This window comes from Alexandromys fortis, unplaced genomic scaffold, assembly GCF_014885135.2.
Source record: "Alexandromys fortis isolate MF-2015 unplaced genomic scaffold, M_Fortis_MF-2015_v1.1 scaffold_30, whole genome shotgun sequence".
In the NCBI taxonomy this organism is placed as follows: domain Eukaryota; kingdom Metazoa; phylum Chordata; class Mammalia; order Rodentia; family Cricetidae; genus Alexandromys; species Alexandromys fortis.
Window position 1 is genome coordinate 729063 of NW_026067922.1, and position 11813 is coordinate 740875.

An 11813-nucleotide genomic window follows, 5' to 3' on the forward strand; every position below is an offset into this window, starting at 1 on the left:
CCCATACTTGATCTGACCTTGGGCCTAACTCATCCACAAAATGGGAATGACCTTACCCACAGCACAGGGTAAACAAGAGGATGAGGTACCACAAGACAAGGAGGATTCATTAAAGGCGCCTTACTCTAAGCAGGAATTGCTCTGTGCTCAAGGTACCAAACACATCATCAGTAAGGTTCCCTCGGTGGCTGGGTTTAATGGCCATTGTGATTCAGAAGCCAGTGACTCCAGCTGGAAGAGTTAGCTGAACAGAGAAGGAGAAAGATAAAATTGTCTCACTTTTCTCAAACCCAAGCTTCACTCTTCCTGAACACTTGTTAATGTTAGTAAGTGACCCAAAACGAAGCTGTTAAGTCTCTCGGGCAGCTGAAGTCTGGGACTGGCATTGGTTTCTCAGAAAACAGCTGCAGCATCTTCACGTATGGTCGTCTCTGCACCCTTTTTTTTCAAACGTGGATGCCTTCATGGTTAAAAAGCCCCTTGATCTCCCTTCTATACACAGAGAAGGGAGGGAAGCAGGGATGGCGCACTGCCTGGAGAAGAATACAGGAGATGCTTGCCAGCCCAGAGGTGGCCAGCCCAGAGGTGGCCAGCTACTGCAGTGGCCGCCCTGACCCAGCACTGCCTGTGTTACGGCTTCTTCACAGGCTTGGCCTCAGGTCTAAAATGAATGTCCCTCTCCCGGTGAGCCTGGATGTACCTGCGTGGGAAACCTGAAAACACGGAACAGAGACAAACCTGCGGTGTGTGCTGGAGGCTCTGCACCCACCCTTTCCTGTCTCACAGAGGACTAATCCAAAGGCTAAGGCCAGAAGAGAGGCAGCCGGCAAACTAGCACCTTTCTCCCGTGGTTTCTGTTTCTGCAATTTGTAGTGCTTTTATTTTTCTTTAAAAAACAATGCTGTTTATGAAACACCACAACTTTTAAAATCTGCACGGGGAGGACGCTTGGCAAGTGAGGCCGGTATGAAAGACGAGATTCTGTGTCGGCTCTCTGAAGTCCCAGATACCCAGTTATCACTGGGATGATATAGTTCCAAGAGAAAATTAGTCTTCAAAGTCTCGAGTCATAAATCCTCCCAGATTCCATTTAGATTACTTAGAATTCATCAACAAGCATATTTAATAGATTTAGGCCCAAATATAGCATCTAAAATTCCACACAATGACAAACTCCGCATGCATAACTCCACAGTCAATGAGTGAAAAGACAACCGAAAATGTATGCTTTGATATTTATTACCCGATACCGTCCCAGGGTTAAAACACACACATTTTCACTGAGGAATTTAATATCAGACACTGTGCTACCTCTGATATTAAAGCTGGGGTAAGTCCAGTTAGCCTTTTCTAGGTCTAAGTAGGACGAAGTGTATACTTGGTTTTCTCTATGTTGCTTTTGTCTTTGGGGCTATTTTATTTTACACAGACTCACTATGGAAACAGGTACCATTCAAGCCTATGAATTGTTCTCATTTGTCTTCTAGGAATAAACGGAAGCAGGTAGACTGGTCCAAAACAAGCCCAACAGTGAATGTTGGCCAGAGCGGGTCAATAGTCGTAGACCATTATTTTAAGGTGTGTTCTATATGTTTATGTTCTGGAACATTTGTTTAAAGATGTGCTGCTTTTGTTTAACTCTGTGAAGCAGTGATTCTTTGCCTGTCTATAACCCCTGACTGGTCTAATAAAGAGCTGAACGGCAATAGCAAGGCAGAAGAAAGAACAGGTGGGGCTGGCAGGCAGAGAGTATAAATAGAAGGAGAAATCTGGGAGGAAAAGAGCAAGAGAACAAGGAGAGGAGGACGCTAGGGGCCAGCTACCCAGCCACAGAGTAAGAGTGATATATAAGTAAGCCACAGAAGTATGAAAAGGAAAAAGTCCAGAGGAAAATGATAATTTGGGATAATTTAAGTTAAGGAAAGCTGGCTAGAAATAAACCAAGCTAAGGCCAGGCATTTATAAGTAATAAGAAGTGTCCACGTGATGTATTTGGGAGCTGGGGGGGTGGGTTTCCCCACAAGCCAAAAGAGTAAAACACCTCACAGCAAACAGTCTTAAATTCATGCTTTTTCTAATGTTATGACTTACATAAAATATTGATTGGCAAGAGTGAGGCATGGCCCTCCAGGCCTTTAATCCCAGTACTCATGAGACAGAGGCAGGAGAATCTCTGTGAGTTCAAGGCCAGCCAGTTCTATGCTACCCAAGACTACATAGGGAGACCCTGGGTGAAAAAACAAAGGGGGTTAATTACCATAGATAATGAGGTATCTCCTCATACAAACTGGTACACATACACTAAGCCCTGTGTGTACTATCACAAATACACACAGGGTCGGGCATGTGCTTTAGTTGGCAGAGTGTTTACCTAGTTTGCATGAAGCCCTGGATTCCACCCTCAGCACCACACACACACTTGTGTGAGAATCAGTAGCTGAAGGTTCTGTGTTTGAGCTCAGCAGTGATGTGGCTAGGCATGGCTGGGCCTGTAGGTATAGGCCAGTTGCTTACCTCTGAGCTCCATCATCATTTGTAGAGTGTGTGTAATCCCTACTTCGTGGGTTTGATACAAGGATTAACAATAATGTATGTAAGGTACTAAAATATGGTGGGCAGCCATAACCAGAAGCTATTATTATTTGATTATTGGGGCTTGAGAAAGGTTTGCTGATTGAATAATAGGTAGATTAGCTGACCTCTGAAATCCACAACAACACTAAAATTATGATACTAAAAATGAAATTAAACGTTCATAGCGTCAAATCCACAGAGGGTATTTTGAACGGTTGGAATCGTGAGGCAAACCATCGTGTGCTTCTCGGAACTCACATCAGCATATGAGGGTCCCAGACTGCAGCGTACACACATGCACTGACTTATTAAAATACCTAGGGTTAATATCTGGAGGGCTCCGTGTCTACCCCTCTTATTGGCCCCATGACCTGCGGTCACCTCTCTGAATGGCCATGTTCCAGAGCTTTGCTACGTGGAGAGTCCCTCTGTGGGAAAGATTTGAACGGGGTTCCTTCTTCATTTTGGAAAAAAAAAGAATTTAAGTTAATTTTTGTGTGAATCTTTAAATAGTATTAATTTTGCATGTATGCACTGCCGTGGCATGCTTTTGGGAGGGGTGAGCAACCGGCAGCAGGAGTCAGGGCTCCCCTTCCACCATGTGGGCTTCGCAGCAGATACCTTTGCCCGTTAAGCCGTCTCACCAGCCCACGGGCGTCCCTTCTCCTAGCCCTGGACGGCTACTGTTTTCCCTTCCATTTTCAGGAACAAAGGCTTTGTGAGACAAAGGGTATTCCCAAGGTTGCACAAAGACTGGACTTCAACTCCTACATGACGTCATTACATCCAACCACTCTGTACTGTCACCAGAATTCAGGCCCCCACCCCACCCAAAGCAAAGCAGGAGAGACCGGGGAGACTTTCAAGGCAATGCACACATCAAATAGGAAAATCAAATGTCAGTAATACCTGCTGCATTTGATAGCTGCCACTGTTTCGACTGACTGCATTCCTACCAAGGTCTTAAAACCGGAGTCCCGCGTTTGTCCGGGCTAACGCGGCAGAATGCAGTGGTCTTATTTCTGGGTATATGCCGTCAAAGAGTGAAAAGCCTCGTGTCAGAAGATATCTACACAATCACATCCACTGTAGCATTCCTCACGGTAGCCAAGAGGTGGAAATGACCCAGACACTCACCAACAGACAAACAAAATAGGCACACGCCTGGCGGAATACTAATCGGTCTTCAAAAGGAAAAAAACTGACACACAAGGCTGTGGAGGATGAAATCCTGACTGTAGGATGCTAAGTGGAATAAGCCAGTTATGAAATGGTAAGTGTTTTAGTTCATCGACATGCAGTACCTGAGACGGTCAGGTTGATAGAAACCCAAAATAGAATAGTGACTGCCCAGCAGAGGGAGAAGCGAATAAACATCAGCGTTTAAGGGTTAAAGGATTTCCAAGCCACACAGGGGGAGAAGTTTCCGTGACCCATTGCTGAGCAATGTGAGTAGGAGTACCACTATACTGTGCACGTAAAAACTGTGATGCTGGGAAATGATGTGTTAACGTTTTAAACCATAATTTTATCAAGTGGCAAAGTATACATTTGTGTGTATAAAGACAAATAGACGTCTATATGTGTTTGTATATATTTATCTCAAATTGGTCAACGACTTGAACGGTTTCAGAACTTCATTAACATGAAGGCTAAAAAGAGACACCCGTGCAGCCAGCCTTAGCCTTTAACATCTGGGGAGCTGTCCTTTTCCCCTAAACCAATCCCCCGTGTGCCCGTGCTCCAGGGTTCTCCTCCAGGTGTCTGAGTCATCTCTGCAGCTGCAGCATGGAGTCTCGGAACCATTTCTATTGCACAAAAGCTACTAAGCCTCAAAGGAAGGAGCTCTCCTCCCCACCCAAAAGCTGGGAATGCCCCAGCACAATGACGCTGTTCCCAGCATCAACTCTGTTGCAGCTTCCGGTGATCAACTATCTAAATGGAAGCTTCAGTTTTCCTGGTTTCAGATAGTTTCCTTGAAGCCTACTGGTAGAGTCTGCCTGCCACTCAGCCTTTCTTAGAGTCTGCCTGCCGTTCTGATCCGGGACTTGAGAGCAAGTATGTAGCCACTGAAGGAAGAGTGTTGGAGTTTGATTTGAGGATGGCTGTGATCTCAGCATTTTTTTTTTTGCTCCTAGATTCTAGTAAGGAATTTTGACATATAGTTCTATTTATTAATCAAATTTATTATCATGATTTTCTATGGTAAAAGCCATCGTATGGGAACTCTCTTGAAGGAACCATACCACCTAATTGTTTAAGCATACCAGGAGAGGCCCTTAGATTTTTTTTTTTTTTTGTGAGCAATAAAAAAAATCCTCTTCTGCATCAAGTAGAAATAATTTCCCAGTTTCTACACATTTGTCATGAGATGTGCCCTAGTGCCAAAAAGGTCAGGGGGCATGTCTTTCTCATTCTCTGATCCTCGTTCACTGTAACTGCACCAGTTTGGCCTCATCCACAGCCAGCAAAGGCTGGATTTCTAATTTGTAGTGTTTCTTCCTCCTCCTACCCCCAAGTAGGCGCTTAGTTGACTGATTATAGAATCATAAGGTTGGCTATAATTCCATTTCTCCTTCTGACTTTGAACTTAAGTGTTCCAATTACTTTGCCCGATCCTAATAAGTCAGTAGCGTGCAAATGCTTGCCTTGATATTGCTGAAATATACAGGGCTGTGATTAGCATGGGATTGCATCATTAGAAAGCAAAGTTGAAAGCGGATGAGCAAAATCATCGCTTGCAGTGAAGTAAAACTGCCTGTTCCGAGGACTTACAATGTTACTGTGATCCTAGAGACACTTGGCGCTATGACTAAATATTATATTTGGGAAAAAATCCTCTGATGTTCCGGAACCTTCTGGCTCTATCCATTACTGAAAGAGAAAAGATCTTACAGAAGGACAAGCCCACTCTAATACACAGCTTTGATGGCTCTTCAAGTCCAATAGAGCTAAAGACACAAAAGAATCCTTATACCACAAAAGGGGGGAGGAATGGGAAGAGGGGATAACAAGGACGAGGAAAGGGAGAGAAGGGTAGGAAGGAACTTCAGTCAATTCTGTTAGAATAAAACATAAAGTTAGAAGGCTTTACAGCAAGCCTGTGGAATGAAAAAGAAAAACAATCTCTCTCTCTCTCTCTCTCTCTCTCTCACACACACACACACACACACTCACAAACACAGGTAACAAATGAGATACTAAAAAAACTACATCAGCACTGATGGTGTTATCTGAATTGACTCCTTTTCTTCTCTGTGTTACTGGGAATCACGTAAACTTTCGGAAACTAGGTAAGGGAGACCAGGAAATGCTTTCCAGTAGGAATGAGCCACAGCCAAATCAAACGATATGTGGAAGGGGGGAAAGACGGCACAACTGGAATTGATGCCAAAGATTTATAAGGTTGATTAAATAAACAAAACCGGAGTGGATCGCCGTGGAAATGTCTGAATATTGAAATAGGCAAGATATGAATAGACGAATGATCTGCCTCCCTCCGACTGACAGTGTTGGTAACAGGTGTGACAGTCCATCTACACCAGCATCTACGCATCTAACATGTTTATTCCCGGGAAACAGGGGCTGGGTTTAACGATTCCCTTAGTAATCGCTTACAAGCAAAATACGTCTTCCAATATTAAAAGAATACAAACTCAATTCTCATCTACTTAAAAAAAAAGCAACACAGCAAAACTGGCTCATGCATTTGCGTTCTGGATGTGAGGAGCCGCAGTTAGCTGAAGTCATTCTCTTGGGTTTCTCGGTGGTCTTTGTTCTAATAAAACCCCTCACAAAACTGAATTCTGGTGTGGCTTATCTCCCACACCTAGTATTTGGAGTGTGACCATCATTCATTAGAAACATAACTGAGGAGATCCAACATTAGGTCCCTACCCCCACCACATACAGAAGAAACCAATAAACCTTAATCTATTTGTTTCCATGGCTACCATAGGATGTTTTATTTCAGTAAAACTCTTAGGTATTTCGTTTGGATTGTTGCTTGCGAATGAAAGTTGGAGACGGATTCATTTCCATAACTATAGCGGAAATGGGATGACTGGACCAAAGACAATGTTTTTCTTCATAATGGACTAATAAGATCCTTGTGTAGAAAAGTTATTAAAAATGGCTAAATGCATCAGCCCATAAGCCAAATTAAACATTATTAAATTCTTATAGGGTTTAAGGGCACACATGCTACTGATTTCCTGATCTGTAGCAAGGTGATAAATCTAATGCACTCCAGAACAATATATGGGACCATAGACACTGTAACCCACTGCTCTAGACATGTAGGAACATACAGACTGGGTGTCAAATGCATGCATGACAACCAACCCTTAAATTATGTGTTTAGCAGATACGTTTTCTCTAAGTGTCAAGGCGAACAATCTGTACAGTTGTTCAGGCCCCCTCCCGCCCCAGTGAAAAATAATTAAAAAGTTAGCTCTCCATCCCCCCCCTTAATTTAAATTTAAAAAGTCAGGGATGACATAGGCTAATTAAATGTGCCGTCATTCATCCCGAACGGAAAGAATTTCTCAAATCTGCCCTCCCCAGCCTGAGTTGGCAGTAAGACCACTCGGCAGAGGAGAAACTCTGTAGCGACTAGACAAATGGCTTTAAAGAGAATGAAATGAGGATAAATACAGCTGTAACCAGGACAGATCCATCACAGCGAGAGGAGTCCGAATCCTAGCGTTGCTCAGCTGAGGAGGGGCTGAAGACTGCAGCGGCGAGGAACCTGATTGTCCCAGAGCTGAGGAGTGGAAGTTTCTCGGCAGCCGCAGCCGGCGTCCTCCACGTCTAGTCCCTCCGGCGAAGAGGTCTCGCCTAATGCTACATAAATATCTGCGTTCACGATTCGCCCCGGGCGCACCGCGTCGCAAACACCACAGGGAAAGAGGATACGCTTCGCAGAACCGCGCGTGTGGCAGCAGCGGCTGTTCCTCACCCATCATCATCCCTGGGGACCTACAGGAGATCTGTCAACTGACCGCCGCTGCCTTTCGATTCCAGAGGCCAGCGATGAGAGAGAACGTGCTTCTCAGCAGGCGGACCCAGGCATCCAAGACTCACGCTTTGCAGTCGCCCGCTCCTCTGAGAACAGCCGCAGGCAGGCGGTGCGTCTCCGCCTTCCCCAGGCGATGCACACCGAATCTGCCCCGGGAACAGCCTCGGACCGAAACTGGACTCTGGGCTCCGCGATCTGGGCTGCAGCGAGCACGCCTCTCCCCCCTGGGGCCTGGGGCCGACACTGCCCAGCGCGGGCACCCGCGCGCGACCGCAGATAACCCTCCTGCTTTCGGCCAGCTCCAGGCCACGGAGACCCGAACGTGAGCCCGCGGCCAGCCCGCACCGCCGGTGGCAGTCCGGGCGCGCGGCCACACTCCCACCTACGTGTCTCCTGGTCCACTATCCCACACATAAACAACCCCTCCCCACTCGCCACCACCTCCCCGCCCTTCGCATCCCCGAAGCTGTCCTCCCACCTCCAACCCCCGGCTGGAAACCACAAGGTGTCAAGGGAATGAACGGGAGGTCACAACACGGTCTATGTGGGTTCCATCCAGATGATTTTCAAGCTCTTCTACCTCGAAAGTTACTTGGGATCCAGTGAAGAAACCCGGTCCCCAAATGCTGGATCTGAGAACGCGAGGGGCAGAACCCATCATCTAGCTTTCCTTGGCACACAGGCGCGCACCTCCCCAACCTGCAGGGCACACGACCGCCCTGGGGACCAGCTCTCCGGTGCTTCCTGGGCCCCCGGCACTGCTGGGGCCCTGGGCCGCGCAGGGGGAGGTGGCCAGGAGAGGGACGCACACGGCCCAGCCCGGCCCAGCGCTACCCGGTTCCGATGTCATGCTCGCTTCTAGTACCTTTGACCACCGCGACAGTCCCTCCCCGCCCCCAGGCATTCCCTGCATAACACACCCGGAGGCAGGAAGTTTTTTCCCCCTTTTATTCATCCCCAGAGCAGCGCAGGCGCAAGGGTTTCTGCAGGCTTGCGAGTCCAGACGCGGGAGGCTTCAGCTCCAGCCGCCACCGCTGCCAGAGCCTAGCCCAGCATTCCGGGCTCCGGGCCCCGCTCCCAAGTCCTGCCTTGCCCAGTAGCTACCAGGACCCAAGGATTATCCCACACCGCTGCTCTGCATCCTAAGAGCCCCAACCTGACCCAGCTCTTACCTGCGGCCGCGCCGCTCCGGCCCCGGCCCGACGCGCAGAGAGCCCAGGGTCGCGGATGGGTGCAGGAGGGCTGATGGATAGGGGACGGCGCCGGCGGGTAGCTGTAGCTGGGGCCGCTCGCGTCCTGGCCGGGAGAAACGGATCCAGGTCCACCTCCTCGCGTTCCTGCTCTCCGCCTTCTCCCCCTTTCCCTCCTCCTCCTCCTCCGCCGCCGCCTCCCGGCAGCCCAGGGAGGATGCCCGGGAGAGGGAAGTCAGTCCTTCTGCCTGTCAGACTGCGCGGCTATGCGCGGTGCGGCGCGGCTCTCATCGAGGCGGCGGCGGCGGCGGCGGCTCCGGCAGCATCGCCCCCGCCCTCTCCCCGCAGCCGCGGCGGCCGCGGGGCTGGGGCTGGCTCCGGGCTCGGGGCTCGGGCTCCGGGCGGGGGCTGAGCTTAGGCTCGGCGTTGGCCGGGGCTGCGGACGTGCGCTGCGGAGCCGAGGCCGGGGCTGAAGATGCGGCTAGATCGGCGGTGGCAGGGACAGCGGCGACGGCGGCGGCGGCGCGGGGGTTGGCGCGGCCGCGGCGCGGGGACCATGCTCCCTTCTGGCTCGCTCCTCTCCGGGTACCGTCTGCTTTAGCTGCGAGGGAGGCGGGCTTCGGCGCGCAGCCAGGGGCGGGCGGAGCCAATCACGGGCGCCCGAGTAGGCGGGGGCGGAGGGTGGGGGAGGCGGGGCGCCCCCAGCCCGGCTCAGCGCTTGGCTCCCGGGGCCCCAGGGATCCCCAGCAGTAGCGCGCCTGGCCCCCGGCTCAGTGCCAGCGGGTGTGTCCATCGTCGGTCCGCCGCCCCCGCCCCCTGCGATGACTCCCGGCTCGCCCGGCTCCGTGGCCGCGCCCGGCAGACTCACGGCGCGTGGCTAGGCTGCTGGGCCATGGCCTCAGGCTTCCGAGAGTTGGTTGAAAGATCCGGAATGAAGAGAGCTTCCCTTCTGCTCTCAACACCTGAGGAAACTGGTGGAAAGTTTGAGAAAGAGAAGTCCAATCATCTTTCCGCTTCCGCCCTCTCTATGACACTCCGGCCACGAGAAGGAGCAGGAAAGGGCCCCATCTCCGAAGGACCACCGCAAGCCACGCCAGTCCTGTCTCCTGGCATCTGCCTGACTGCTTGCTGAGCATCTGAGAATGTTCCTCTTTTTACAGACCTCCCCGGGTTGTTCAGACCACACAGGCCTGGCTGCCTACTCTGACCCTCCAGATGCAGCGCCAGCCAGCCAGCCCTCCCAAGGTCCACACTGAGTCTTCCCCTCCCCTCTGCATGCCGTCTACGTAGACCCTAACTGGAACCCTAAGAGGAAACTTTGGCTGGAGACCTGTGGCTATCCGGTGTGGGCTTTTTCATCTCGCCAGAGTGATTCTTTTCGGTCCAGACTTCCTTGGCTTGCTAACTCTGCAGGTCTGTCTCTTATTTCCAGTCGCCCCCAACCTCCCCCACGCCTGTTTTGAGATTCAGAGGAAAAATCTGTGACTCCCCTCCAACCTCCAGGCCAGCCTGAAGATTATGGTCAGTGGGTTCATCCCCCCCTCTTCATTTCTCTTCACCCATAACCCCCCCCCAGGAAAATACTCTGAGGCCTAAGGTCTGGTTAGAAATTGGGGATGGGTGCCTGAAATAGGGGGGGGGACATAGCTGTGGAGGGCCCTGATCTGGGAGGGCCGCCCTGTGGAGGAGGCCTTGCCAGCATCCACTGCAGTCTACCAGAGAAGACAGAGAACTTGTCGGTGGTTCTTCCTCTCAGCGGCCTCATGTGATGTCGGCTGCACAGGTCTGCAGTCTTGGCTGTAAACTCAGTGCAGAGATTGTATATCCTTTAATATGTTGTAGGCAGCACAGTATAGTGTCGTGGCTGATAAATAATAAATAATAATCATCTACTGAGGGTAGCGGGAGAACTGTCAGCAAAGAAGGAAGACACTGGGGAGATGGTCCGATGGTGTTAGAGTAACTGCATTTCCTGGAATAAATATCAGATAAAAGTTTTGGTGTATGGAGGCTTGAAAGTCTTGGGTTGGGGGTATAGAGTGCTTGCATCCAAGAGGAATCTACCCCCACAACAGGAAATCCAGGACAGCTGGTGTGACATTAAGGCGGTGACAGAGGCTCTTCAAAGAGAGATGGGGGGGGGGGAGATTGAGGGGAAAACAGCTCCCAGAGGTCCTCAAAGTACACCTGATGGTGACTGAAATACCTGAAGGTGGTTTGAATAGCAAGCTGGGAGGTAGCAAAATGAGGTGGTAGCCGAGCATAGATAGTAAGGAAGAAAGCTGGGATCACTTGGGGTTCAAAAGAGACGCATAGACAATATCGCAGGCAACTCAGGGCAAAGAGAAGGAGAACGAAGCCACGGATATGCTGGTTGCGTGGGACACTGTCCTCTGAGATGATCTGCGTGTGCACACCAATTGTGAACATTGCAGGACTCCACCGGCTGCATCTTGAGTGCTTTCCTGTATAGTAGCTGTGGGCATTACAGAATGCGGCAAAGGTTTCTAGGGGCTGGAATAGGTTAAAATCTGGCAGTTTGGACGTATGTAGTTTCTGACCAATTGTTTGGAACAGCCCTGAAATGAATGAAGAAACAGTCCACTCCAGGAATCCTTCCTGGGCTCTCTTTAGGTGAGACTAGGGGATTTCTCCCAGTTAACTTGCTAAGCATTGCCATAGAAGAAAGGCAGACTGGAGAAATGCCGAGGGTGCAGAGTCTAGAATGTTGCAAAGCCTCTGGGGTTGGAGCTTGATAACTGCTTGCAAGGGGGTCAAAATGTCCAGGGAAAGAGGTGACCTGTGCGGCTTAGGATCACAGAGGTGTGTCCACACGCTCCTCACCTTACCCTCCTTTCATCTGAGCCTGAATGCAAATAGGATCTTGAGAGACCACATTTTCTTTTGTGGAATTCAGTCCAGCTATGAGCTATTTGCTGTAAAGCTTGCTGTTTATACGAAGGTCTGCCCTCTGTGCTGGTTAGGTTTTTGTTTGTTGTTGATGATTTGATATAAGCCGGACATTTGGT

The 11813-nt window shown here is 50.0% G+C and overlaps 1 protein-coding gene across 2 annotated transcripts in view; it reads right to left on the bottom strand.

Moving 5' to 3' along the window:
- The window catches only part of Klhl29 (kelch like family member 29), a 302875-nt gene extending 293673 nt beyond the window's left edge, over positions 1–9202 (bottom strand). For both annotated transcript variants that reach the window (XM_050141981.1, XM_050141980.1), the window contains exon 1: positions 8767–9202. The gene's annotated coding sequence lies outside the window, so the exon portion shown is untranslated. The remainder of the gene's footprint in view (positions 1–8766) is intronic.
- Between the last annotated feature and the right edge of the window lie 2611 nt (positions 9203–11813).